Source organism: Microcaecilia unicolor, chromosome 6 (assembly GCF_901765095.1).
Source record: "Microcaecilia unicolor chromosome 6, aMicUni1.1, whole genome shotgun sequence".
Classification (NCBI taxonomy): Eukaryota; Metazoa; Chordata; class Amphibia; order Gymnophiona; family Siphonopidae; genus Microcaecilia; species Microcaecilia unicolor.
This window is the reverse complement of record NC_044036.1, coordinates 310015318-310041592: the sequence shown is the minus strand read 5'-3', so window position 1 is coordinate 310041592 and position 26275 is coordinate 310015318. Positions and strand designations below refer to the sequence as shown.

The 26275-nt window shown below is 46.5% G+C and overlaps 1 protein-coding gene and 1 long non-coding RNA gene across 2 annotated transcripts in view; both read right to left on the bottom strand.

The window, feature by feature from the left end:
- Nucleotides 1–26275, bottom strand: part of LOC115472553 — a 133909-nt gene that overhangs the window by 78937 nt on the left and 28697 nt on the right. The gene's annotated exons all lie outside the window — the stretch shown is intronic.
- Nucleotides 5395–26182, bottom strand: LOC115473299. The gene is made up of 3 exons (XR_003942636.1): nt 26047–26182; nt 12313–12348; nt 5395–5639 (listed from the first exon to the last, which is right to left on the bottom strand). It is a non-coding gene; the product is annotated as an uncharacterized LOC115473299 (long non-coding RNA).

Here is a 26275-nt window from a genome sequence, read left to right as displayed (position 1 = left end):
CGGGAATACATCAGAGGGAAGGCTGCGGGGCCGGTGCGAGCAGTATGTTATCAGTCGCTGCTTACTGCAGGTGAAGATCTGCTATTTACAAGGTATGCAGGAGGGACAGTTGTTGTGGGTTTTCAGCTGGTGGGGCTTGGGGATCCCTGCCAGCCACATCATAGGTATGCTGCTACTGGGTGGGTCTGAGCCCAAAGTGGAGGGGCCAGGGCCCATCCGGGTCCAGCCTTGGCTACGCCACTGGAATCACCATGTCATTTTTATGAGGTCTAGGCAAGGCCATATCGCAATTTGTTCCTCAATTGTTTGTGATCCGATGCTATGTCAAAGGAAATAGATATGACGAGAAGCAGAGCTCTGTCTCTAAACTGCCATCTTGATTCACGCTCACATGCACCGTCCACATCCAAAATGTTTTAGGTAAAGGCTGCCAAGAGCTCAAATCCATAACTCGTTGAGGAGTTGTTTCCCACTGCTGTTTTGGCTACACAGACAAGTAGAAGGGATTAAACTCTTTACATTTTATTTTAAGATTTGACAGCATCCTTTAATCAGGTAAGATCAACCAAACTGCAAGAAACAAACAAACCAAAAAGTGAACTGAAATAAAAATAGTGGTCATCAAAAGTTCAACATCAAGAGACAAAATATTGCACACAGTTTTAGAAAGAACAATGACTTTGATCTGAGACCCATAAATATCAGCAAAGCTCTCCTCTCTCATTTTAGCCTTTTCATAACACTTTCTAGCCCAATATATTAGTGTTTTTGCAACACATGGGAGTATTATATCAGAGATTCTCAAGCTCTGGGTCTGAACTAATTCAAAGTAAGGGCCCCTAGGTGATGATTTCAAAAAGGGTCCCCAGAGCCCTCAGAAGATCCAGGAGAGCTGTAATTGGTGGGTCCTTCATCCTTGGCACCCTCCTCCCCTCAGCTCTGCATATGCAGAATGTACACCCTGGTCTGAACCTACCAGTGGAACCTAGAACACATTAAAAAAAAAACTTGATAGGGCTCATTTCAGCAGAAAAGCAGAGATTTAGAATGGCTGCTTTTTATGAGACTCAGGTATCAGTTCTGGTCTTTTGGCATCACCTTAATGGACTGTATTAACAGCACTGCTAATTCAAAATGAAGAAAAATACCTATATAAGCCTGGATTTAGTTACAGGTAGCATAGGCAACCGCCTCTGGTGATAACTTCAGATAGGTGGCTGGTGCTGGAGTATTATTGCTGCTGCCATGCCTCACTCTGGCCTGGTCGCAGAGCAGCAGAAAAAGCACAATTTAAACACTCAGCACAGGGGCCGCAAACCCTTGTGCACTGGACAGGCTCTATGAATCGTGCTTCACGCTCTCCTCTCACACAAGTGGGAAGAGGGTGTGGAGCACTGTCTATAGGTCCTGTGCTGAGAGTATGGGTTTGCAGGCCATGTGCTGAATGCTTGAATGCATTTGCTGCTGAACAGGAGAAGATTGGAGGGTGGGAATAGAGCTCCTCACCCCACCCCAGCATCGACAGAGAGCAGGACTAGAGGGGGGGGGGGGGAAGAGTGGAGTAGATGCCAACTGAAATTGAATCCATGGCCGAAATTCAGTGCTCCGTTTTGGGTGGAACCAAAACCATTGTGCCCAGCCAGACTGCCCAACCCTCCTGGAGGAAGACACCTCCCTCTCCCCCACTGCAGAAGAGGAGATCCCCCTCCCCTGTAGTTCATCCCCAGGCCTACCGGAACAAGTCTTGGTGGTCTAGTAGTCTTTTGGGGGCAGAAACAAAGACCATTCGTTCCTGCCCAGTCCTGCTGCTCACTGGAAATGGCCACCGAGATTTCTCGTGGAAGCCTTGCAAGATTGCAGCAGGAGGTTCCAGCAGCCATTTTGAGATTGGCACCAGCATAAGCAGGAGTGACTTGAGATTGCACTTGCGTATGCTGATACCAACCTCAAAGGGCTGCCGGGACCTCCCGCGGCAGTTTCTGTGGCATTTCCATTGAGCAGCTGCACCAGGGTCAATAGGGAAGGCCCGGGGAAGGCCTAGGGGAAGGTCAGGTGGCCCTGGGGAGCTCAGGTCTCTGCCAGGGGTGGAGGGCATGGCGTCCTGGAGGGACTCCTTCTGATGGTTGGGAGTATAGGCAGCCCAAGGGAGCGGAGAGTGATTGTGGCTGGGGGGTGGGGGGGGGGGGGGGAAGAGTTTCGGTTTCTGATTAAAATGTACTGGCATTTTCAGCAGAAACCTGAACATGGATTTTGGTGCCAAATCCAAAACCAAAATTCGGTTGGCCTCTAGAGTGGAACACCTTTCTCCCTTGCCATTACTGGAAAACAGGAGGGGGGGTGGGTGTGAGGAGCAAAGCATCTTCCCTCCCTACCCCCAAAAACTGGGACAGAAAAAATGAATGTGGTAAAACAAGCATTGTAAAAATCTATACAGCTGTACAAAATTTACATTATTGTGTGAATCTCAGCTATTTGTACCTGAGTCTCCTGCATCACATTATCAGTCTAATGACTCGGAACAAATCCTTCAGTTGAGTCTTTTGAAAATATTGAAGCTTTCACAATTGCTTTACAAAATATTACAAATTATATACACAGTTTTGAATCACTTAATATAAGGTGACTTTTATCCTATGAACTTTGGCTGTTTCTGAAATAGGTTTATTGGATACAACATTCATTTATTTAGGCGTCAATAGAGTAAAACTGCACTATAAATATTTAGCGTGAGTCTATTCAAAATTTAAGAGTCAATCTTTGAAATGATTTAACTTAGCAGGACTGGCTCCTGCCTGGTTAAATTGCACTGGCCTACCCAACCTCTAACATTTAGTGGCACTTAACCAAATAGTGCCACAGAATCGTAGCACTGACCACCATGGGATTATCCAGCTAGTGCTGGCACAGTCTAGGGGTGGAGTTGGGGCGGACCTGGAAGTATCCAAGCACTATAGATACTCAATGCCAGTGTCCAGATGGCTAACCAGACATGTTGGATTGCCCATAATTCAGTCAAACTATGCTTTGTTAGCTATCCAGATACAGCACTGAATATCTGGATGCCACCAAACACCCAAATATTCAGGGGCCCTTTTACTAAACTGTGTAGGCGCCTACGCATGCCCAATGAGCGTCAATTTGGAGTTACCACATGGGTACCACATGGCCTGTGCGATAATTTCATTTTTTACGTGCGTCCGCTACACGTGCCAGAAAATATATTTTATTTTCTGCCGCAAGGTGAAAATTGGGCGGTAAATCCGACTTGACGCACGTAGTTGATTACTGCACGGTTAACGTGAGAGAACTTACTGCTGGTGGTAAGGTCTCAGACCCAAAATGGATGCACACCAATTTAAATTTAGCCGCATGTCCATTTTCGGCAAAAATTTTAAAAAGGCATTTTTTTACAGGTGCACTGAAAAATGGATCTGCACGTGCCCAAAACACGCACCTACACTAGTGTAGCCCCCTTTTCTGCGCACCTTAGTAAAAGGACCCCTCAGTACTGGCACCAAATATTGATTTATTTATTTAGTTAGTTATTAGGATTTATTTACCACCTTTTCCATGAAATCCACTCAAGGCGGTGTACAACAAGAGCAATCTGAACATAGGCAATAGACCCCCCCCCCCCCCCCCCCAATATTCAAAATCATTTAACCGGCAAGGAAGAGCGCCTGGCTGGTTAAATGGTACTTAATCCAGTGATATTCAGTGGGGCATAGCCAGTTAATCCCAGGTGAATAATCCCAATTAGAGCCTAGGGGATAACCGGCTATATCATAGTAACATAGTAAATGACGGCAGATAAAGACCTGAACGGTCCATCCAGTCTGCCCAACAAGATAAACTCATTTTACATGGTATACGATACTTTATATGTATAGCCGAGTTTGATTTGTCCTTGCCTTTCTCAGGGCACAGACCGTTGTACTAAGTTCTGAAGCTAACATCGAAGCCCCTTAAAATTTACACTCCAGCCCATCCCTATCTATTCAGTCACGATCAGGGCGTACACCGTAGAAGTCTGCCCAGCTCCTGTTTTCTTTTGTCGCCACCCAATCTCCGCTAAGATTCCATGCAACCATTCCTTCTAAACAGGATTCCTTTGTGTTTATCCCAGCAATGTTTATTTATTTATTTATTAGGATTTATTTACTGCCTTTTTGAAGGAATTCACTCAAGGCGGTGTACTTCTATTGTAAGCGGCCACATCTTTGGCTGGTTTAAAGTTAACTGGCTATCTTCAACTTAGCCAGTTAACTGAATATCCGGGCTGACCGGCTGAATATTGATGAGTTAATGCCCACTGTAAAGCATTACTCAATCATAGAAGCCAATTATTGGGGGTGCTAAGCCCAATGGAAATGACTCCTTCCTGGACAAATACAAGGAATTCTCTCAATATTTGGGGCGCTCAAGCACTCACAGCACCCACAGAACCAGCTCCTATGCAATGTACAGTAATTTCTGCCATGTGCATGTTACGTTTTGACCATGGTAACAGTACCATAATGAGTAAGTATATATTACCTCCTGTTTATTCTAATTTACAATTTCAGGCCCCCTTTTACTAAGGCGCACTCACATTTTCAGCGCACGCTAAAATTGTAGGCACGCTACAATGTAGGAATGTATTGGCGTCTTTAACGTTTAGCATGCCTACAAACATAAGCGTGCCTAGGTAAAAGGGGGCCTCAGTGATTTAGTGGAGGAAAAGACTTCAGAATCTGAGACATAGAAGTGATTTAATCAGCAAGAAAAATTAATAAAGTCATGGTAATAGTATGCAAGGTAATAAAATCTAATGTGGTGGGAGGCGGGACTGGTGGTTGGGAGGCGGGGATAGTGCTGGGCAGACTTATATGGTCTGTGCCCTGAAAAGGACAGGTACAAATCAAGGTAAGGTATACACAAAAAGTAGCACATATGAGTTTATCTTGTTGGGCAGACTGGATGGACTGTGCAGGTCTTTTTCTGCTGTCATCTACTATGTCACTATCATATATATTAGCTACCTCCTAAAACTTGCAGAATAGATTTCCCCCTGCTTAATCCTCCAACACAACAGTGCTGGTCCCACCTTGGTTTATTTATTATTTATTTAGATTTTGCTCACACCTTTTTCAGCAGTAGCTCAAGGTGAGTTACATTCTGGTACTCTGGATAATTCTCTGTCCCAGGAGGGCTCACAATCTAAGTTTGTACCTGAGGCAATGGAGGGTTAAGTGACTTACCCAAGGTCACAATGAGCAGCAGTGGGATTTGAACTGGCCACCTCTGGATTGCAAGACTGGTGCTCTAACCACTAGGCCACTCCTCCACTCCCCCTCCCCCCCCGCGCCCAAACCAAAGTTATGGTCAGGAACTGCTTTAAGGGCAGTCCTCTCCCATTCTTTCCCTCCCCCCTCCACCATGAGCACCCTGGATGGCTAGAACAATAGCACCCCCACTAATCTCCCAACCATTATGGCTACCCATTGGGCTTCAGCCCTCAAGTTTCCATTTTTAAAAAAAGAGACAATTGTCACAGCTATGTTCTTAAGTGATGCAATGTGCTTGGATCTGTATTTTCTGATGACAAATGTCTCTTCTTATTGGGTGCTAGGCTTCAGATTCACGGAGTCCTTGACGTTCTGCAAAAAGATAGAATCAAATCTTTGATGAAGATCAGTGCTCAGTAACCAGAAGTTATCTATTACTCTGTTTAATCAGCAGATATTGCATTCACTTTGTGATCTTAACATCCTAAAACATTTTTGCTCTTATTATAAAGCCTCAGGTTTTGAAAGAGCTGAATGAATGCCCCTCCTCTTTATCAACAAAAATGTGATTTCGTATAGTTATTAATCCATGATTCAGACACAAAATATCTTCATTAATGAATACATCCTAACAAAACATTAAAAACTGTCCTGCAATCTAAAATTCACACTGCACATAGGGTACACATCTCTGAACCCGATACTTAAAATGATTTAACCGCGCAGGAGAGACGTCTGCCTGGTTAAGTCACACTGGATGATCTCCGGATCTTGGGGCCCATAACTGGCTGGGGAGACCGTTATAGCAGTATCTGGTTAGTGCCAGGGCAGTCTGAGGATGGGGACTGGGTAAAGCCGGGATTTAACTGGTTAGTGGCAATTTTCAGTTCTAAGTTTTCTGGGCAACGGTCTGAATATCGGCTGGCACCTGGGTAACTTCCAGTTGAAAGGCAAGACCCAAATACTCAACGCCAGTACCCAGATTAGGCCCTGCATTGAATATCTGGATCAAGCTCTGTCTGACCGCTGACCACTATGCCCTAAATATTGGGCCCTCTTTTTTTTAATTTTTAGCAGGGTACCGGAACAATGTTACCATATCCCCAAAAAAGGAATCCACAGGATCCAATATAATAATGAAAATGATTCAGATTATAAATCTTCACTAGAAAAGAAAAACCCTTTGGGTGAGAAGCAATAAACAATTTCGCAGAACATGCCAAACATCAATTGCCACAGTTCATGGATATAATCGTAGAGTCATTGTATATCAACCCTCTCCCACGCAACATGTTCATTTTACATGGGGGGCTACAGCGTGATGAAAGAGAATACAAATTGGAAATGATCTAGAAGCAAATTAATGCACGAAACTGCATTGAAACCCAGGAAGTTTTATCTCTAAAGGGCAACTTTCAGCCAATCTGATTTTAGAATCTTTAAGATTTACTACAGGATTTTAGTTTCATGTGGAAACGGTGTGGTTAGCCACAAATGTGGTTAACATGATATGTGCCTGCTGTGAATGTCATTATTTTCTCACCTAATAAGTTTGTAATTCAAGCTCCACTCAAGAGTCTCTGTGTCTGATAGATCAGGTTCCAAAGCCACATTTTGGTGTTTGCTCTTACATTTGCATTCTCTGCCTCTACTGGACTCAAATATACCTCATGCTTATTTAGTGGGGTATCATGTAAAACAGACCTAGTCCTAACACTTGAGAGTTCACCCTTTGGCTCATTGTTGTTTGGCTGAAGCTGTGCTTTCTATTGAGCCAATCAGAAACTTTAAAGTAAGACATCAGTTTTAGTTCGTCTTCAGTCACGTATCGCCAGGGGCGTAGCTAGGTAGGGCCATGGGAGCCTGGGCCCCTACAGATTTAGTACGGGCCCCTGGTTTTGCTAGAGGGGGGCCCTAACCCCCGCCAGCCGAAGCCTTCTTCAGCGCCGGTGTCTGGCGCGCCGCGTTCGCTGATCTGTGCTTTCTTGAGTCCTGACGTCCTGCACATTCCTTTAAGTGAAACTGAGGATGCAGGACATCAGGACTCAAGAAAGCACAGATCAGCAGCGAACGCGGCGCGCTGGAGACCGGCGCTGAAGAAAATTTCAGATGGCGGGGGTTGGGGACCCTCGCCAGCAAAAGTACCTTGCAGCGGTGGCGGTGGGGGTCGGAAGGGGCGGGGGAGGGGCGGCTAAAATGTGCCCCCCACACTCTAGGCTCTGGACCCCCCTCCCGCTGAGGTCTGGCTACGCCTCTGCGTATCGCAGTAGGAATTGGTTCTCCACGGCCATTGGAGTCTCTCAATTCTTTGGCCCCACTAGTCAAAGGCACTTATCCAGACACAAGGCCAACATTAAGGAGGTGCAAACAGGATACTTCCCCCGGGCTTCCATGCTATAGGTGACTCCAAACCAGCCAAAGTTTTGAAGGATATACAGCCTGTTGGTGGGCTTTGGGGCCCCCTTCCAAATTTCTGCCCCAATCCTGTCCTGATCACAGCAAGAAGCTGTCTGCATAATGGTTCTTGGCACTATCCCCTAGATCAGTGATGGCGAACCTTTCAGAGACCGAGTGCCCAAACAGCAACCCAAAATCTAATTATTTATTGCAAAGTCCCATTCCCCCTCCCCCTCATCCCCCTCCCTCTCCCTCTTGTCCCCAAACCCTCTCCCCCTCGTCCCCCCTCCACCTCCCCCCGAGTTCCAGGGTCCCCCTCCCTCCCAGTTCAACAGGATCCCCCCTTCCTCTGAGTTCCACAGGGTCCCCTTTCCCTCCCAGTTCCAGGGCCAGGATTCCCCCTCCCCTCTCCCTCCCAGTTCCAGGGCCAGGATCCCTCCTCCCCTCTCCCTCCCAGTTCCAGGGCCAGGGTCCCCCCTCCCCTCTCCCTCCCTCCCACCCAGTTCCAGACAAAAGCTTTTCCTGAGCAGCCCGCCCTCCCGGCATCCGAGTACCAGGGCCCCCCCTTCAAAATGTAAAAGTCATACCTGGTCGGAGTTAAGGCAGCGTTGGTGGCAGCAGCAGCAGTGAAAAGTGTGCTGACTCGGCGCGCCTTCAGCCTTCCCTTCTGTCTCTCAAGCTCTGTGGTCCCGCCCTTGTGGAAACAGGAAATGAGGGACAGAAGGGAAGGCTGAAGGCGCGCCGAGTCAGCACGCTTTTCACTACTACTGCTGCTGCTGCCGATGCCACCTTAACCCCTACCAGGTATGACTTTTAAATTTCGGAGGTGGGCCCTGGTGCTCGGAGGGCGGGGCAGGGGGGGCTGGAACTGGCTGAGGCGACGGCACGCGTGCCAACAGAGAGGGCTCTGCGTGCCTTCTCTGACACACGTGCCATAGATTCACCATCACTGCCCTAGATTCTATATATGGTGCCCAAAGTAGGGTACTGATCCAAGATGTGCGCCCAGCTAAATTGACTAATGAACCAATTAGTGGCAATAATTGGATGCTAATTTGCACCAGTTTAGATTTGTGCTCATGTGTTGCTACACCCTATTCTATAAAATGTGTGCCCAAATCATAAAGCGTGCAACCCAAAAGGGGGCTTGGCCATGGAAGACGCATGGGCGAATCGGGGCCATTCCTAAACTTTGCATGCAGTTATAGAATACTGGGGTTGTCCAGTCCACCCAAATTGGATGCCGGGAATTACATGGTTTCAGCAGCCATAAGTCCTGGCACCCAAACTTGGATGCCGAAACTGGTACTCAATGCTATTCTATAATGGATGCTCATCTTTGAGTGCCAATTTTTTTCAGCGCTAATTTTTGAGCTCCATTTACTGAATGTAGCCCTATATGGACAGTTTCACTGAATATCATTCAAGACCACTGCAGCAGTATCCAGATCCAGGGGCAGCCCGACCATTAGGCCACCTGAGTTGGGGGCCTCAGGCAGCACTCTTCAGGAGTGGCATCTCGGGGGGGGGGGCAGCTTTGCGGCGTTTTACCTCATCACGGTGACATTCTAAACTCGGCAGTAATTCCCATACGCTACCCTGCCGCTGCCAGCACCCGCCTCTTCTCTTTACTGCAGCCACCTGAAGTAACTTCCTGTTTCGCTCAGGCAACCACAGTAAAGGGAAGAGGCGGGTGCCGGTGGCAGGGCCGTGCCCACCCGGTAAGCGAGGTAAGCATGGCAGGAGGGTGCCAACCGTGCCATGCTTACCCTCGCCATTTACCTCCGGACCCCGACAGCAGCCCTGCCTTCAGTGGCATACCAAGGGCGGAGCGGTCGGGGCAGTCCGCCCCGGGTGTCACTGGGGGGGGGGGGGGGTGCTATGCTCCGCTCCCGCTGCTCGTCTCTTGCCACCACCCTGCTGTTAAAGAAAAATCGGTGAAGCAGCGTCGCAGGCAGCGCCTCGCTTCTGCCCTGCAGCTGCTTGTAAAAGAAACAAATTTCCTTCTCCTCGTCGTCTTCGTCGGGCCTTGCTTCTCTCACTATGTCCCGCCCTTCTTTGAGGTAACTTCCTCTTTCCGCGAGGGCGGGATATAGTGAGAGAAGCAAGGCCTGACGAAGACGAGGAGGAGAAGGAAATTTGTTTCTTTTACAAACAGCTGCAGGGCAGAAGCGAGGGGCAGGAGAAGAGGGCTGCTTCTGGTCGCCATCTGGTCAGGAACATCCAGCTGGAGCAGCCCTTCGAGTGTAAAGCTGGCCAAAAGAAATGCACTTGCCACAGACCAGGGAAAAAAGAGACCTGGTTGTTTTCCCGGTTTTCAACGGGTTGGAGCTGTGGATTTAACGCAGACTGGACGGACCTGAGTGACAAACTGTGTCCCTGCTGTTGTGAACAACAAAAAGAAGTCAAGCTGAGACCCACAAGGTGAGTTAAAACTGCAGCAGCATGCACGCGCTGACAAGGGCCTGCTTTGCCAGCCCAGCAAGTTTATGCAGCACGGGTAGGAAGGGGCTCTGCTCTACGATTCAGATTTCTGATTTATTAACGCTTTTTTAAATGGTTGCTGTAAAGACTCAAGATCCTTCCTGGCCTGGGGTAGAGTCTTTTGTTTGCGGGGAGTTTTTAGTATTATTTGCTTCCATCCACACAAAAAAAATGCAACCCCTCCCCCCCCCCTTGCAGGAGCCCACAGAGCTCATAACCATGGACTATTGAAATGTTTGTGGTTTTTGTATCTGCAGGTGTTAAGAGATGGTGCTGTATTTGTATAGAGAGATCACCAAGGATTTTTTTTCAACTCTTTATGTAGACCATGAGTGGGAAAGTGCGGGGTACAAATGTAACTAAAATAAATAAATAGCAGCAGAATCAGGTACTGGGCCAGCTTGATCAGAAAAACAGTCACCAGACAACAAAGGTAGAAAAAAAATCATTTTATTTTCATTATAGTGTTTGGAATATGTCCCCTTTGATAATCAGGTGCTCAATGTTAAAAGTTTATATTTATTTACTTATTTATGGCATTTTATGCTGCAGGGGGGCGCCAGAGACCCTAGGCACGGCCCTGGCCGGTGGCTAGGTAGCGTATGGGAATTGCTGCCGCTGCCGGGTTTGGAATGTCACCATGATGAGGTAAACACCTGGTGGTGTGGGGGTGGGCGGCATCTCAGCCTGGGGTGAGCGGCTTATGAGCTCTGCCTGAGGCAGCATCTTGCCTTGAGCTGGCCTGTCCAGATCGTGCCAGGTTTGAGCATGAGCATGCTACTGATCTACACGGAGAGTAACAGTATTGATCCTGTATAGACAGATATCCAGATCCATTTAGGACAGCAAAAAGGCTTTCCCCTAAATTTATCTGGATAGCTTTCTGGAAAACAGACTCAATGTTGTCACTATCCATCTATCAATATTAGACGGACAAAATTAGCAGTGCTGGGACCGTCAATCAATACCAAAAAGACAATCCCAGCAGCATTAAAATAACAAGCTGCATGAACACTTTGTAATCCACTGTTAACTAGTTATAATTCTTTCTTTTCACAGTAAATAGTACAAGGAAATTACCAGTCATTACATATTGCTGTCACGGACCTTCAGAAAAAAAATCGCATAATTCCAGCACATGTTGTGCCATATTTGCCCACAGTCATCATTGGTCCATAATTTTTAATATTTTTTTAAATTTTCCAATTTAAAAATAAAGTTTTCCTCTTATACCCATCGACCACTCGTTCTGTGAAGAAGTCTATCCCCTTTCATCTTCATACCATTAGCTCTCATTCTAGACATTCCTTTCTATTAAAATAGGCCCAGCTCCTGTGCATTTATGGGTACCCGGTCAAAATAGCCCCCTACAAAAAAGCTCCAAACAAAAAAAGTTCCCGACATAATAGCCCTTGACATAACAGCCACTATTAAAACGGCCTGCCCACAATATAGCCCTTGACAAATTAACCCCCTGACAAAAGGGCCTGATCAGGTTGCCCAGAATATGGCACTGCATTTTTTTCCTAGGGGGCTATTTTGTCAGGGCTATTACGTCGGGGTGCCACATGTATGCCGTGTAGGTATTTAAATGTTTCAATCATAGCTCCCTCTATTAGAGAGGGTGACCTTGTGAATTTCTTGAATGCTATGGCCAGAGGGCTTGTGCTAGAGCTCAGCCATTTTCTGTAGTAGTTTCTCTGTTATGGAACAATAGGGGTACTTTGTTAATTTTATATGAATTTATTTTCATTGGAAATAACATTTCCTATTTTTTTTTTTATTAATAAAACTAAAGAAAAATGAACAGAAAGCTGTGTTTAATTTCAATTTGTTTCACTTTGATCTCTCTCCCACTGTGATTCCTCCTGTCACTGTCCCCATCCTCTTCCCCATTTTCTTTCCCCATGAGCTATTCTTCACAGGAACTCCAGTTGCTCCTACCCTACTGGTTTAGTGATATATCAGGGCACCAGCGATTGTGGGTTAAGCTGTACGACTCTGGTATCTGTGTGAGGTAAACCAAAACCCAGCACCATTATGCATCACCAAACTGCTGGGGTTGGCAGGTGGATTTCTTCTGTAAATCGCCTAGATTACCTTCTTGCCAGATATATGGGTTAGGTTTATATAAATAAATAAATGAATATTTTTGGTATCTTACCTATCATATATACAGGAGGGCTTTCAGAGATTTGACCTGAAAATAATGTTGAGAAAAATGAATTAAAACAGGAAAAGGCCAACCAGTCATGTTACTAACTGGCATTGTAGAGCTGAAAATAGGTCACATTTGGCCCTTATTTTATAAGCATCCTCACAGCCTTTACAGGTGCAGATTGGCATATATGTGTAAAAGCCATTTTAGAAAGGGGCTATTTACATGTGGTGATGGTCAAATTGCCAGGAAGCCTATCAGGGGCAGGGACAGGGAGTAGATTTGGTGGGTCTAACATACTGATGTAGATTCACCATTTTACAAGGGGAATCCATGACAATACTCGTGCCCCCTGGCAAGTATCTGCCTCCTTTAAGGGGCATATGGCAATGCTAAGGTCTGCCCTCCCCTCCCCCCCCCCCGATCACTTCTCAGGCATTGATCCCCCTGATGACCCCTGCTGGCCTCATCCAGTTCTCCCACTCACGAGTAGTCTAATGGTTAGGGTAGTGGACTGAGAATTGGAAGGACCAGTTTTGATTCCCACCGCAGCTCCTTGTGACCCTGGACAAGTCACTTAATCCTCCATTGCTCCAGGTACAAAATTTAGAGTGTGAGCCCACTAGGGATAAAGAAAATACCTGTATAGAATATGTAACCCACTTTAATTGAACTATGGAAAGGTGATATAACAATGATAAAACATAAACATCCGATTCCCCCCCAGAAAGAAGAACCCCCGACTGATCCCCTTATCAATGATGAACCCCAATGAGGCCCCCTCCCCTGGTAGATCCTCCCACCCCCATCCCTCAATCACCACACACAGGTTCTCTGGTTTCTAGCGGTAGGAGGAACAAGGGCAACCTGATCCCTAGTGGGACTACCGCAAGATTATTGCTGGAGTTCAGGGCAGCCATTTTTGATGCCAGGGCCATAAAAGTGGGAATTCCCTCCTGCTCCCTCTAGACACCAGTTTGTAAAATCTTTTACATATATGAGGTGTTTGTACATATGTTTAGGCTCCTATCCCCTGGTCAAGATTAGAAAAGGCAAATTCAGTGTGGAAAATGTTGTTTTATCCATGGAGATACCTTTTAAAGATTATGATCCCCTGAAGGCAACGTTCACAAGGTGAACCTGTGTGTACAGCCTGCACGTTACTTATATATATATATATATATATATATATATATATATATATATATATATATACACACACACACACACACACACACACACACATACACACATTATGTTTTGTGAAATTTGTTAAGTGCCAAAATAACTCTGACGCTTGCTCTCAAGTGGACCCATCTAGCCACCACTACAAATCCTGGAAGCTCCTTTGATATTTCAGTGAGTGTCAGCTGGTAATTACTCAAATTAGCCTGCACTGAGGCCCAGATGATCAAAAGCCCTGCGCTGTTCCAAACAGCGCCCTAAAAATAGCACCGGGACAGCGCAGGGCTTTTCTGCATCGATGATCAAAGCAAAAATACATAGTAAAAACTTTTTTAGATACATTAAAAGCAGGAAACCGGCCAAAGAGTCGGTTGGGCCGCTGGACGAAAATGGTGTTAAAGGGGCGATCAAGGAGGACAAAGCCGTAGCGGAGAAATTAAATGAATTCTTTGCTTCGGTCTTCACCGAGGAGGATTTGGGGGGGACACCGGTGCCGGAAAGAATATTTGAAGCGGGGGAGTCGGAGAAACTAAACAAATTCTCTGTAACCTTGGAGGATGTAATGGGTCAGTTCAGCAAGCTGAAGAGTAGTAAATCACCGGGACCTGATGGTATTCATCCCAGAGTATTAATAGAACTAAAAATGAACTTGCGGAGCTACTGTTAGAAATATGCAATCTGTCCCTAAAATCGAGTGTAATACCGGAAGACTGGAGGGTAGCCAATGTTACTCCGATTTTTAAGAAAGGTTCCAGAGGAGATCCGGGAAATTATAGACCGGTGAGTCTGACGTCGGTGCCGGGCAAGATGGTGGAGGCTATTATTAAGAATAAAATTGCAGAGCATATACAAAAACATGGACTGATGAGACAAAGTCAGCACGGATTTAGTGAAGGGAAGTCTTGCCTCACCAATCTAATGCATTTTTTTGAGGGGGTAAGCAAACATGTGGACAATGGGGAGCCGGTTGATATTGTATATCTGGATTTTCAGAAGGCGTTTGACAAAGTGCCGCACGAAAGACTCCTGAAGAAATTGCAGAGTCATGGAATCGGAGGTAGGGTATTATTATGGATTAAGAACTGGTTGAAAGATAGGAAGCAGAGAGTAGGATTGCGTGGCCAGTATTCTCAGTGGAGGAGGGTAGTTAGTGGGGTCCCGCAGGGGTCTGTGCTGGGTCCGTTGCTTTTTAATGTATTTATAAATGACCTAGAGATGGGAATAACTAGTGAGGTAATTAAATTCGCCGATGACACAAAATTATTCAGGGTCGTCAAGTCGCAGGAGGAATGTGAACGATTACAGGAGGACCTTGCGAGACTGGGAGAATGGGCGTGCAAGTGGCAGATGAAGTTCAATGTTGACAAGTGCAAAGTGATGCATGTGGGTAAGAGGAACCCGAATTATAGCTACGTCTTGCAAGGTTCCGCGTTAGGAGTTACGGATCAAGAAAGGGATCTGGGTGTCGTCGTCGATGATACGCTGAAACCTTCTGCTCAGTGTGCTGCTGCGGCTAGGAAAGCGAATAGAATGTTGGGTGTTATTAAGAAGGGTATGGAGTCCAGGTGTGCGGATGTTATAATGCCGTTGTATCGCTCCATGGTGCGACCGCACCTGGAGTATTGTGTTCAGTACTGGTCTCCGTATCTCAAAAAAGATATAGTAGAATTGGAAAAGGTACAGCGAAGGGCGACGAAAATGATAGTGGGGATGGGACGACTTTCCTATGAAGAGAGGCTGAGAAGGCTAGGGCTTTTCAGCTTGGAGAAGAGACGGCTGAGGGGAGATATGATAGAAGTGTATAAAATAATGAGTGGAATGGATCGGGTGGATGTGAAGCGACTGTTCACGCTATCCAAAAATACTAGGACTAGAGGGCATGAGTTGAAGCTACAGTGTGGTAAATTTAAAACGAATCGGAGAAAATTTTTCTTCACCCAACGTGTAATTAGACTCTGGAATTCATTGCCGGAGAACGTGGTACGGGCGGTTAGCTTGACGGAGTTTAAAAAGGGGTTAGATAGATTCCTAAAGGACAAGTCCATAGACCGCTATTAAATGGACTGGAAAAATTCCTCATTTTTAGGTATAACTTGTCTGGAATGTTTTTACGTTTGGGGAGCGTGCCAGGTGCCCTTGACCTGGATTGGCCACTGTCGGTGACAGGATGCTGGGCTAGATGGACCTTTGGTCTTTCCCAGTATGGCACTACTTATGTACTTATGTACTTATGTACTTATAATGCATGCAAATCTAAGCAGCGCTATTATCTTTGATTATCATGTTTAAAGTGCGGGAGAATTGTGCCGAGCATGCGCTCAGCACAATCCTCCCGCACTTGTTTGACAGGTCTGGTCTGTCAAACGCCCAAACCTGTCAAACAGCATGCCTGCCAAACAACGAGAGCGCCGCCGCCACAAAACCGTCTCCCACCCTACCGCCCAGCGACCGGGGGGGGGGGGGGGGGGACTGGAGGTCCGGTGGGTCTCCAGCATCCCCACCCCCCCGAACCCAATCCTTAAGTGGCCGCCTCCCGAAAAATGATGTCCTACCCTCCCACCCACGGACGGGGGGTTTCGGGGGCTGGAGGATCGATGGGTCTCCAGCCCCCGAAACCCCCCAGAAATCGTTGATTGGCTCCAAATCCTCCCTCCCCGGCGTTGTCCTTAGATTCCCTGGTGGTCCGTGGTTTGCTGCGGTGTCGTCCCAGCCCCCCTCCCGGCCCCCCTACCTTTTGTTGGAGGAGGGACGCAGCCTGCCTGCCTCCCTCCTCTTCCAGTCAGTCGACGCCCAAAATGGCGGCGCCCAGCCCCGCCAGTTGCATCCTGGGATGCGCTGGGCGGGGCTACAGACCATGTAAGGGAATCGCTCCCTTACATGGTCTGTAGCCCCGCCCAGTGCATTCCAGGATGCAGTGGGCGGTGCTGGGCACCACCATTTTGGCTGTCGACTGACTGGGAGGCAGGCAGGCTGCGTCCCTCCTCCAACAAAAGGTAGGGGGGCCGGGACGACACCGCAGCAAACCACGGACCACCAGGGAATCTAAGGACAACGCCGGGGAGGGAGGATTTGGGGCCAATCAACGATTTCTGGGGGTTTTCCGGGGCCGGGAGGGGGGCCGGGACGACACCGCAGCAAACCACGGACCACCAGGGAATCTAAGGACAACGCCGGGGAGGGAGGATTTGGGGCCAATCAACGATTTCTGGGGGTTTTCCGGGGCCGGGAGGGGGGCCGGGATGACACCACAGCACACCACGGACCACCAGGAAATCTAAGGACAACGCCGGGGTGGGAGGATTTGGGGCCAATCAACGATTTCTGGGGGGTTTCGGGGTCTGGAGACCCACCGGATCTCCAGCCCTCCGTGAACATGGGGGGGGGGGATCGTCGGGGGGACCGGAGGTCCACCGGACCTCCAGCCCCCCGTTCGCGTTTGCCTTGGGGGGAAGGGGGGCCTGCCAGCATGCAACTGCATGCTGGACAGGGCTCACCATTCCTCCCCAATGATCCGCAAAATCTAACGCCAGCTCGGAGCTGGCGTTGATTTTGCTGCGGCCAGCAACCCAATCTTTGGTGCGCTGGTCGCTGATCATTGGGGATGAATGCGTTAAGCGGCAATTAGCATGCATTTGCAAGCTAATTGCGCTAGAAGCCCTGTTTAGCATGCATTTGCATGCTACTTGCGCTGAGAGCCCTCGAGTGCGCTGTTTCAGGCGCTCGAGGGCTCTGATCATGGGTCGGCTGCAAACTCTGGCGCTAGTATGGCGTTAACAGCCTCTAGCGCCAGAGCTTGCTTTTGATCATGAGGAACTGAATGCACTAGAGAGGAAATTGATTAGTGCAGGGGAAAGGGATGGGATTTGATATACTGCCTTTCTGTGGTTACAATCAAATCGGTTTACATATTATATGCAAGGACTGATTTTGTACCTGGGGCAATGGAGGGTTAAGTGACTGGCCCAGAGCCACAAAGATTATAACAAAGCATTCCACCCATTAGATAATTTTGCACAACATTAACTTCTTCAGTGCAAAGTCCTTTCGCCTCTGCTTTCAAGAGAAGAGGTAGAGAGGTGTGGAGGGGATTTTTGATATGACGTCCAAATCTGATTTTAGATGTATTGCGAAAAATATGTCCAGAAATTCAGAGCCATACATGGTCATTTTCGAACCAGAAAAAATGTGTATATTTTTGGTTCAAAAATCGCCGTATTTAGATTTTTTTTTGTGCTCAATATGTCTTTCATTTAGGGCTATTCTCAAACAAAAAAAAACATCCAAGTGAAACACGCAAAAAAAAAAAAAAAAAGCCATTGGGATGTTTGGGGCCAGCAGTCTTACTAGACTAGACACCAGGGGTGTAGCCAGACCTTATGGTGGGAGGGGTCCAGAGCCCGAGGTTGAGGGCACATTTTGAGTGCCGCCCCGCCGCCGCCGTGACCCCCACCACCACGCCTCACTTCGCTTCGCCTCACCTCCCCACCACCGCCTCCTCACACCCCCCTCTCCTTGCAAATACTTTTGTTGGTGGGGGTCCCCCCAGCCGAAGCCTTCTTCAGTGTCGTTTCCGGTGCAAACGCGTTCCTGCCCTGTTCTTCTTGCTCCTCCTGTCCTGTGCACGCTGACGCTCCTTCTCAGTTTCACGTAAAGGAGCGTCAGCGTGCACAGGACAGGAGGAGCAAGAAGAGCAGGGCAGGGACGTGGCTGCACCGGAGATGGTGCTGAAGAAGGCTCAGCTGGTGGAGGTTGGGGACGCCCGCCAGCCAAACCAGGGGCCTGGACATAATTTGCGGGGGCTCAGGCCCCTGTGGCCCCCTGTAGCTACGCCCCTGCTAGACACAGACATCCCAGTAGAACAGTGGGGGTAGCCTAAGGGGCACTGCAGTGAACTTCACATAAAAGGTCCCAGGTACATATCGCATCCCCCTTATATTATTTATTGGATTTTTATTTATTTGGATTCTCACACCTTTTCAGTAGTAGCTCAAGGTGAGTTACGGTCAGGTACACTGGATATTTCTCTGTCCCAGGAGGGCTCACAATCTAAGTTTGTACCTGAGGCAATGAAGGGTTAACTGAATTGTCCAGGATCACAAGGAGCAGCAGTGGGATTTGAACCGGCCACCTCTGGATGTCAAGACAGGTGCTCTAACCATTAGGCTCCTCCTCCAGGAATAGAACAAAAATATACTGTACCCAGCTGTACACCACTACAATAGCCCTTATGCCTGCCTGCAGGAGTCACCTATATGTGGTTTCAGTAGATAGTTTGTGTTTTTTTTTTGGGGTGCTTTCACTTTCCAGCATTGGTGTACTAGTTAGGGTGAGATATGGGCCTGGGTCCCCTTCTCTACAGTCCACTGCAATGACCACTAGGCTACTCCAGAGACCTGCTTGCTGCTCTAAGAGGAATGCCCATTATAGGGGAAGCTGTCATAGACCCTGGTATGTACTGTCACTTTCACCTTTTAGGGGGTGGGAGAGGGTCAGTGACCACTGGGGGATTGATGGGGATAATTGTCTAAAGAACTGATAACATTTAGTCATGGCTTACACACAAATATCTAGAATACTAGCATATATGCGTGAATGTTCACACATGTGTTCATATGTGGCAGAATTCTGTCTAACCTCTGTAACCGCACATATAGAGAGGTTTCTGGAAGCCAATGGATTATAGGACCCAAGGTAGCATGGTTTCACTAGAGGCAGGTCTTGTCAGATAAATCTTATTAATTAATTTATTTGACTGAGTGACCAGAGAATTAGATTCAGTGGCGTAGCCAGGCCTCGATGTGTGTGTGTGTGTGTGTGTGAGGGGGGGGGGGGGTCCAGAGCCCAAAGTGTGTGTGTGTGTGGGGGGGGGCACATTCTGGCCTGCCTCCCTGCTGCTTCTCCTCCGCCCCACATACTTTGGCAAGTGTCGTACATGTTCAGTATCACTAAAAGGAGCGTGCAGAACGTGAGGGGGAAGAAACAGCAGGCCAGGCAATGCGGCGGCGCTGGAGACTAGCACTGGACAAGACTTCAGCTGGTGGGGGTTGGGGACCCCCACCAGCAAAACCAGGGGCCCAGAGGAAATTTGAGGGGGCCCAGGCCCCTGTGGCCCCACGTAGCTACACCACTGGCACTCATAAGCACAGGGAAAACCTATTACAGTACAAGGAAAAGAAAGCCACTGACAGAATCCCCCTAGTAGTGACATACAACCCAGAGCCAGAAAAATTGAGAAGAATCATAAATGATTTACAGCCACTACTCCAGGAGGATGAACTACTGAAAGACATATTCTCATGCCCACCGGTGCTGGCCTTCCGACAGCCACCCAACTTTAAACACAAGCTAATTAGAAGTAAGCTCCCAACACAGACTCAAAAAGAAAAGAATGGCACACATCCTTGCAATATAGCCAGCTGCAAACTATGCCAAAACATTTCACAGGATCCCACGATCATTCACAAAGGAAAAATATTCAACATAAAGGAATCCTTCACATGCTCATCTTCCAAGGTGGTATATATTATTCAATGTAAACAGTGTGACGAAGGGTGCTATATTGGAGAAACAAGCCAGATGCTAAAGAAGAGATTTAATTTACATAGACATCATGTGAAAAATGCCAGTGCCAATCAGGATGTTACCTCTGTGGGACGGCACTTTACAAAACCAGAACACTGTACTAATGATTTTATGGTGAGAATACTTAAGGGAAACTTTAAAACAATACAGGAACGCAAGACCTTTGAAGTCAAAATGATTAAATATTTTGACACCCACCAGACAGGACTTATTTATTTATTTATTTATTTATTGCATTTGTATCCCACATTTTCCCACCTTTTTGCGGGCTCAGTGTGGCTTACAATACATTATGAATGATGGAAATACATTTTGTTACAATTCGGTTATGGATTACATTGTGACGAGTTATACGAGACAAAATCAAAGTAACGTTAAGGAATATATCGATGGAAAAGAACGTTGAGACATTGGAAGGAAACAACGAGGAGCTAAGGGGCAATATATCATGACAAAAAACAAATGGTATACATTTTTGTGAGTAGAGGTATATGTGTGGTGAGGTTTCAGGATAGGAAATTCATAGTGGATGTGTTGATGTATGACTGAACATTGAGTGTGGATCTATGTGTTTTGGTTCTTTCCGTAAGTTTTCTCAAAGAGATGTGTTTTCAATAATTTGCGGAAGTTGGTTTGTTCGCAGATCGTTTTCAGGCCACGTGGCAGCGCGTTCCAGTCCTGCGTGCTCATGTAAGAAAAGGTTGACGCGTGCAGCGCTTTGTATTTCAGGCCCTTGCAGTTAGGGAAGTGGAGGTTGAGAAAAGTCCTGGATGATTTTTTAGCGTTTCTGGGCGGTAAGTCGATTAACTCAGACATGTAGGCTGGGGCTTCTCCGTGAATAATTTTGTGGACTAGTGTGCATACTTTAAACGCAATGCGTTCCTTGAGTGGGAGCCAGTGTAGCTTTTCTCGTAATGGTTTAGCACTTTCATATTTTGGTTTTCCGAATATGAGTCTGGCTGCTGTGTTCTGGGCTGTTTGAAGTTTCCTCAGTATTTGCTCTTTGCAGCCTGCGTACAGTGAGTTGCAGTAATCCAGATGGCTGAGTACGAGGGATTGTACTAGGCTGCGGAAGACGGATCTTGGGAAGAATGGTCTTATTCTTTTCAGTTTCCACATGCAGTAGAACATTTTTTTTGTTGTGTTGTTTGCATGGGTTTCGAGTGTTAGGTGGCGGTCGATGGTAACTCCAAGGATTTTTAGTGTTTCTGAGATTGGAAGGTTTAGTTTTGGTGTATTTATAGTGGTGAATTCCTTCGTGTTGTATTGGGAAGTAAGTATCAGGCACTGTGTTTTTTCGGCATTTAATTTCAGACGGAATGCGTCTGCCCAGGTGTTCATGATGTGTAGACTTTGGTTGATTTCATTAGAGATTTCTTTGATGTCTTGTTTGAAAGGGATGTATATTGTTACATCATCAGCGTATATATATGGGTTAAGGTTATGGTTTGATAGGAGTTTTGCTAAGGGGATCATCATTAGGTTGAAGATGGTTGGTGAGAGAGGTGATCCTTGTGGTACTCCACATTCAGGCGTCCATGCGGCAGACGTGGCTGACTTTGATGTGACTTGGTATGAACGCATGGTTAGGAACCCTTTGAACCAGTTTAGGACGTTTCCTCCAATGCCAAAATAATCAAGTGTGTGTAGTAGGATTCCGTGGTCAACCATGTCAAAGGCACTTGACATGTCAAATTGTAGGAGGAGTATGTTGTTGCCGGTTGCAATCATTTGTTTAAATTTGGTCATGAGGGTAATTAATACTGTTTCTGTACTATGATTAGATCGGAATCCTGATTGGGCATCATGTAGTATTGAGTGTTTATTTAGATAGTTGGTGAGTTGTTTAGTTACAATTCCTTCGGTTATTTTGGTTGTTAGTGGTATGGATGCTACTGGTCTGTAGTTATTTATTTCTCTTGCGCTTTTCTTTGTGTCTTTGGGTATTGGGGTGAGTAAAATTTTTCCTTTTTCTTTTGGGAAAAGTCCATTTTGTAGCATGAAGTTTATGTGGTTCGTTAGGTCTGATATGAATTGTTGAGGAGCTGATTTCATGAGGTTGTTTGGGCATATGTCTAGTTTGCAATTGGATTTAGCATATCTTTTAAGTGTATCGGAGATGAGGTCTTCTGATAATAATTCGAATTCGGTCCAGGTTCTGTCTGCTGGGTATATGCCGTCTTCTGGGTCTAGACAGTCTAGGAGTGAGGCGTATTTGATTTGGCTGGAAGGTATTTTAAGTCGTAACTGTATAATTTTCTCCTTGAAGTATTTCGCAAGGCTGTCAACGTCTGGTATATCTTTGCTGTTGTTTGTAACTGGTGTGGTGTCTAACAGTTTGTTCACAAGGTGGAAGAGTTTATGTGTGTCTTTGTAGTTTGGTCCTATTATTGTCTTGTAGTGTAGTCTCTTAGTCTGTTTTATGGTATATTTGTATTTCCTCCGAAGTAGTTTCCAGGCATTTAGTGTTTGTTCATCTCTTTTTTTATTCCATGCACGTTCTAATTTTCTGACTTGTGTTTTAAGCTTTTTCAGCTCTTCGGTGAACCATGGGTTTGATTTTTTTCTGTGTGATGTTCTGGTTTGGATCGGGGCGATTTTGTCTAATGTTGTTGTACATAGATCGTCCCATTCTTGTAGGAATTGGATGGTGTCAGCAGTGGTTGACCATTCGTTCTGGTAGATCTCTTGCCAAAATGTTGTGGGGTCTATTTTTCCTCTCGTGGTGTATGTAGTTCGCTGGTGGTTATTGATTATGTTCATGTGTGTTTTTTGCCAATAGAGGGAGACATTTGCTTTATGGTGATCTGACCATAATGTAGGTGTCCATCTTGTGTTGGTGAGTGTGATAACTGAGTCCAGGTCCAATTTGTGTGTTATGATGTCCAATGTATGTCCTTTTTTGTGTGTTGGTTGCGTGTTGGGTACATGTAGATCCCAGAGTTGTAGGAATTCTTTGAATTCTCGTGTGCCTGTTGAGGTGTCATCTTCAAGGTGTAGGTTAATGTCTCCTATTAAAAGGATATTTGTGGCAGATAAACACGTGTTCGAGATGAAGTCCATGAGTTGTGTTTGGGAGTCTTTCCATTTTCCTGGTGGTCTGTAGAATAAGATTGTATCGAGGTGTCCAACTAGGTTTGAGTGATTAATTCTTGACGATGTGATTTCAAGTTGTGGTGAGGAAGATTCACCCGTGGTTGTGATGGTGAATTCGGGCTTGTAAATTATGGCTATTCCGCCCCCTCTTTTTCCACTTCTTGTCCAGTGTGTGATTTTGTAGTTTGGTGGGCATGCTTCTAAGATGGCGGGGTCTGTGGGGCTATGGAACCAGGTTTCTGTAATAAATAGAAGGTCTAACTTATCTGTGGTAATCCAGTCGCGTATGTCTACTGAGTTACTTACTGCTGATCGTGCATTGATGTATCCTAGTTGGATTGATCGATGTAGGTCTGTGGGGGGGTTTGATGTGTTTATTTTTATTAATTGTCTGTTTCTTCGGTTGTTAAATTTGTTATTGTTGTTGTTATCCTCTCTTTGTTGGTGGTATTCATGTTCGAAGGTTTTTCCTTTAGGTTGGTTGTTGTATCTCTGGTTTGGTGAGTTGTTGGTAGGTGGTGCGTAGGGTTGGTTTGTTGTGGGTAAGTTATTATGGATGTTCTTTAAGGTGGGCATTGTGTGTATGTGAGTGCTGTGTGATTTGTATGTACTGGGGTTATTGTTACCTGGGTTGTGTGTTGTGTTGGCGTATAAGAGTATGGTGAGACAATGAATGGTTAGGAGTATTTTACTGATATTCATATCTGTGTTTAGGCACTGTGGCAAATATTCAGCTGGTTAGCAGTCAAGTAATGAAAGCATAGTATAGACTTTTAAATCCTAGTTGAAAGCAGTGCATAGAATTAAAGCCTTCTATTTAAAACAAGCAATGCAAAGTATAGACTTTTAAATCGAGATAAAAGCAATTAAAGCCTTCTATTTTAGGCAGCAATGCAGAGTTTAGACTTTTGGATCTAGCTGGAATCAGTTAAAGCCTTCTATGTAAAGCAAGCGAAGCAGTGAATGGACTCCCAAATCGGGCTGAGAGCAATTAGGCTCTCTATTTTAAGCAAACAAAGCAGAGCATACATTTTTTTCAAATTGACCTGGGAGCAGTTAGATTAAATTAAATTAAATTAAGTCTTCCTGTTAAAGTAAGCAGTGCAGAGTATAAACTCCCAGATCTAGCTGAAAGTAATTAGGCCTTTTGTACAAGCATGCAGTGCAAGCAGAGCATTAGTTATTAAATCGAGTTAAAGCAATATATGCAGCCATAGCAAGGCAAGGTTGAGCAAGCAGGCAGTTATTTAAGCTACTGTTGCGGGTCATGGTTCTGTTGCGCCCTATCCCATCCACGCGGTCGCCACCGGGTCCGATCCGACCTCACTGCCTTTCTTTACCTGTTCGGCGAGAGATGTGGAGTTCACCGTAGGAACGAGCAGGTTTTCTGCTGCAGTCTATGCAAGCCCCCGATGTCGGCCATGAGGTGGTCTCCGGTAAGTTCATGAGGGTGGGTGCCAGTCAGCAGTGGCAGATGGCAACCGTTGAGTGTGCCTCAGTGCTTGACCAGCATCTGTGCCTGGTCCGTTGTGTCGGGGATGATCTCTTTGGAGGGCGGGTGTCAGTTTGCGGCGGCGGGGGTTGGCCACGAGGCAGGCTGTCGGTTGTTGCGGCAATCAGCGGTGGAAGATCAGCGCCGCATTTCCTTCGTTGCCGCCGCTCGGAGCGATTCCAGAGGCGGGCGGTTACGATAGGCGAGCCGGCATCTTGGCTGCGCTCAGGCGGACTTACGCTTGGCTGGCGCGGCGATCTCAGTCGGAGTGCTGGCGATTTAGGCTACCTTTCGGGTCGGCCTCTGCTTGGGTGGTCCTCGTTGGGCGATGTCCCTTTCTGCTCTGGTTCACTCCTGGGCCGTTCCAGCCGGGGAGCGTGTTGGCGGTATGCAAGTCCTGGGATGCAGCTAGGTGCCCGATGTGTATCTGGCATTGGGAGATGGTAGGACGTTTACGGCGCTAGAGTGCTGGGCATCTGGTTTTTAGCGTGCCCTGCAGAGTTCCTTGTAGAGCGTCCTCTCAGTCGGCCAGGCTATAGGCTCGCTTCTGCCAGGCCTCCGGTCGATGAGGCCGGTCGTTTTCGGCACAGCTAGGCCTCAGTCCGGATGGGGTCGTGGCCTCGAGACGGGTGGGTAATCGTGATCGGTCTCGGGTCACTCACTCGCGTTGGACTCAGTGAGGCCGTCGCTGTCCTGTGGTCCTCCAATCCGGTCTGGTGTGGCTTTGATTCAGCTCCGGTCCGGTTAGGTATGCCCTAGGATGATTCGGGTGGATTTAGTTCCCTAGGGGTTTCGGGAGCTCGTTACAGAGCTCCTTACCTGGCGGCCATCTTATGCTCAAGTATAACAAAGATCTGGGTTTTCTAGCCCATTACAAACTATAAAATTCTACTGCTTTGCCACCCTCTTATCACCATGCATTTCTCCTGTTTCTCATTCACTCTGCTCCCATGTTTCTCACCTTACCCACCCCACCCTCTTCCTGTGAGACTGTCATTGGAATGCTTTGATGTTTCACTTATATATACTGTTATTTACCAACATTTGCTTATTTCTGATCTGAAGAAGAAGGGTTACCTTTGAAAGCTAATCAACAAATGCATTGTTAGTCCAATGAAAGGTATCATCTTATTTTCTTTTCTATGTTTTATTTTCTTTCTATTTTTAAAAAAATTTTCATTTCAGAGCCAATGTTGTAAACAATGCACACTATTGGAGAGGAGTAAACATGATATTTCAATAGTGGACACTATTAACAACAGATGAAATGTAGTGACATGAAAGGACTACACATCCCTACAGTCTCGTATTTTAAAACCTGAGATGCGTTGACTCTGCATGTAGAAATGATACCTCTTGAAGGCTTTATGTAAGGAGTCACCTACCTTGAGCTCCGAGCCGTGAATTTCTATATCGCCGAATTAGATATAATATCACGCCAATGGCCAGCACACCAACAAGTAATAGGTGATATGGAATCATTCGATGCTCTGAATTCGTAACAAGTCGTGCTTGTGTTGGTAGTGCTAGTCAAAAAAGAAAAGGCCAAGGTTACTGAAATTGTTTGCTAGTCTGTTATATGAGGTGCTTGTTATCCCCTTCTCTTCAGCACCT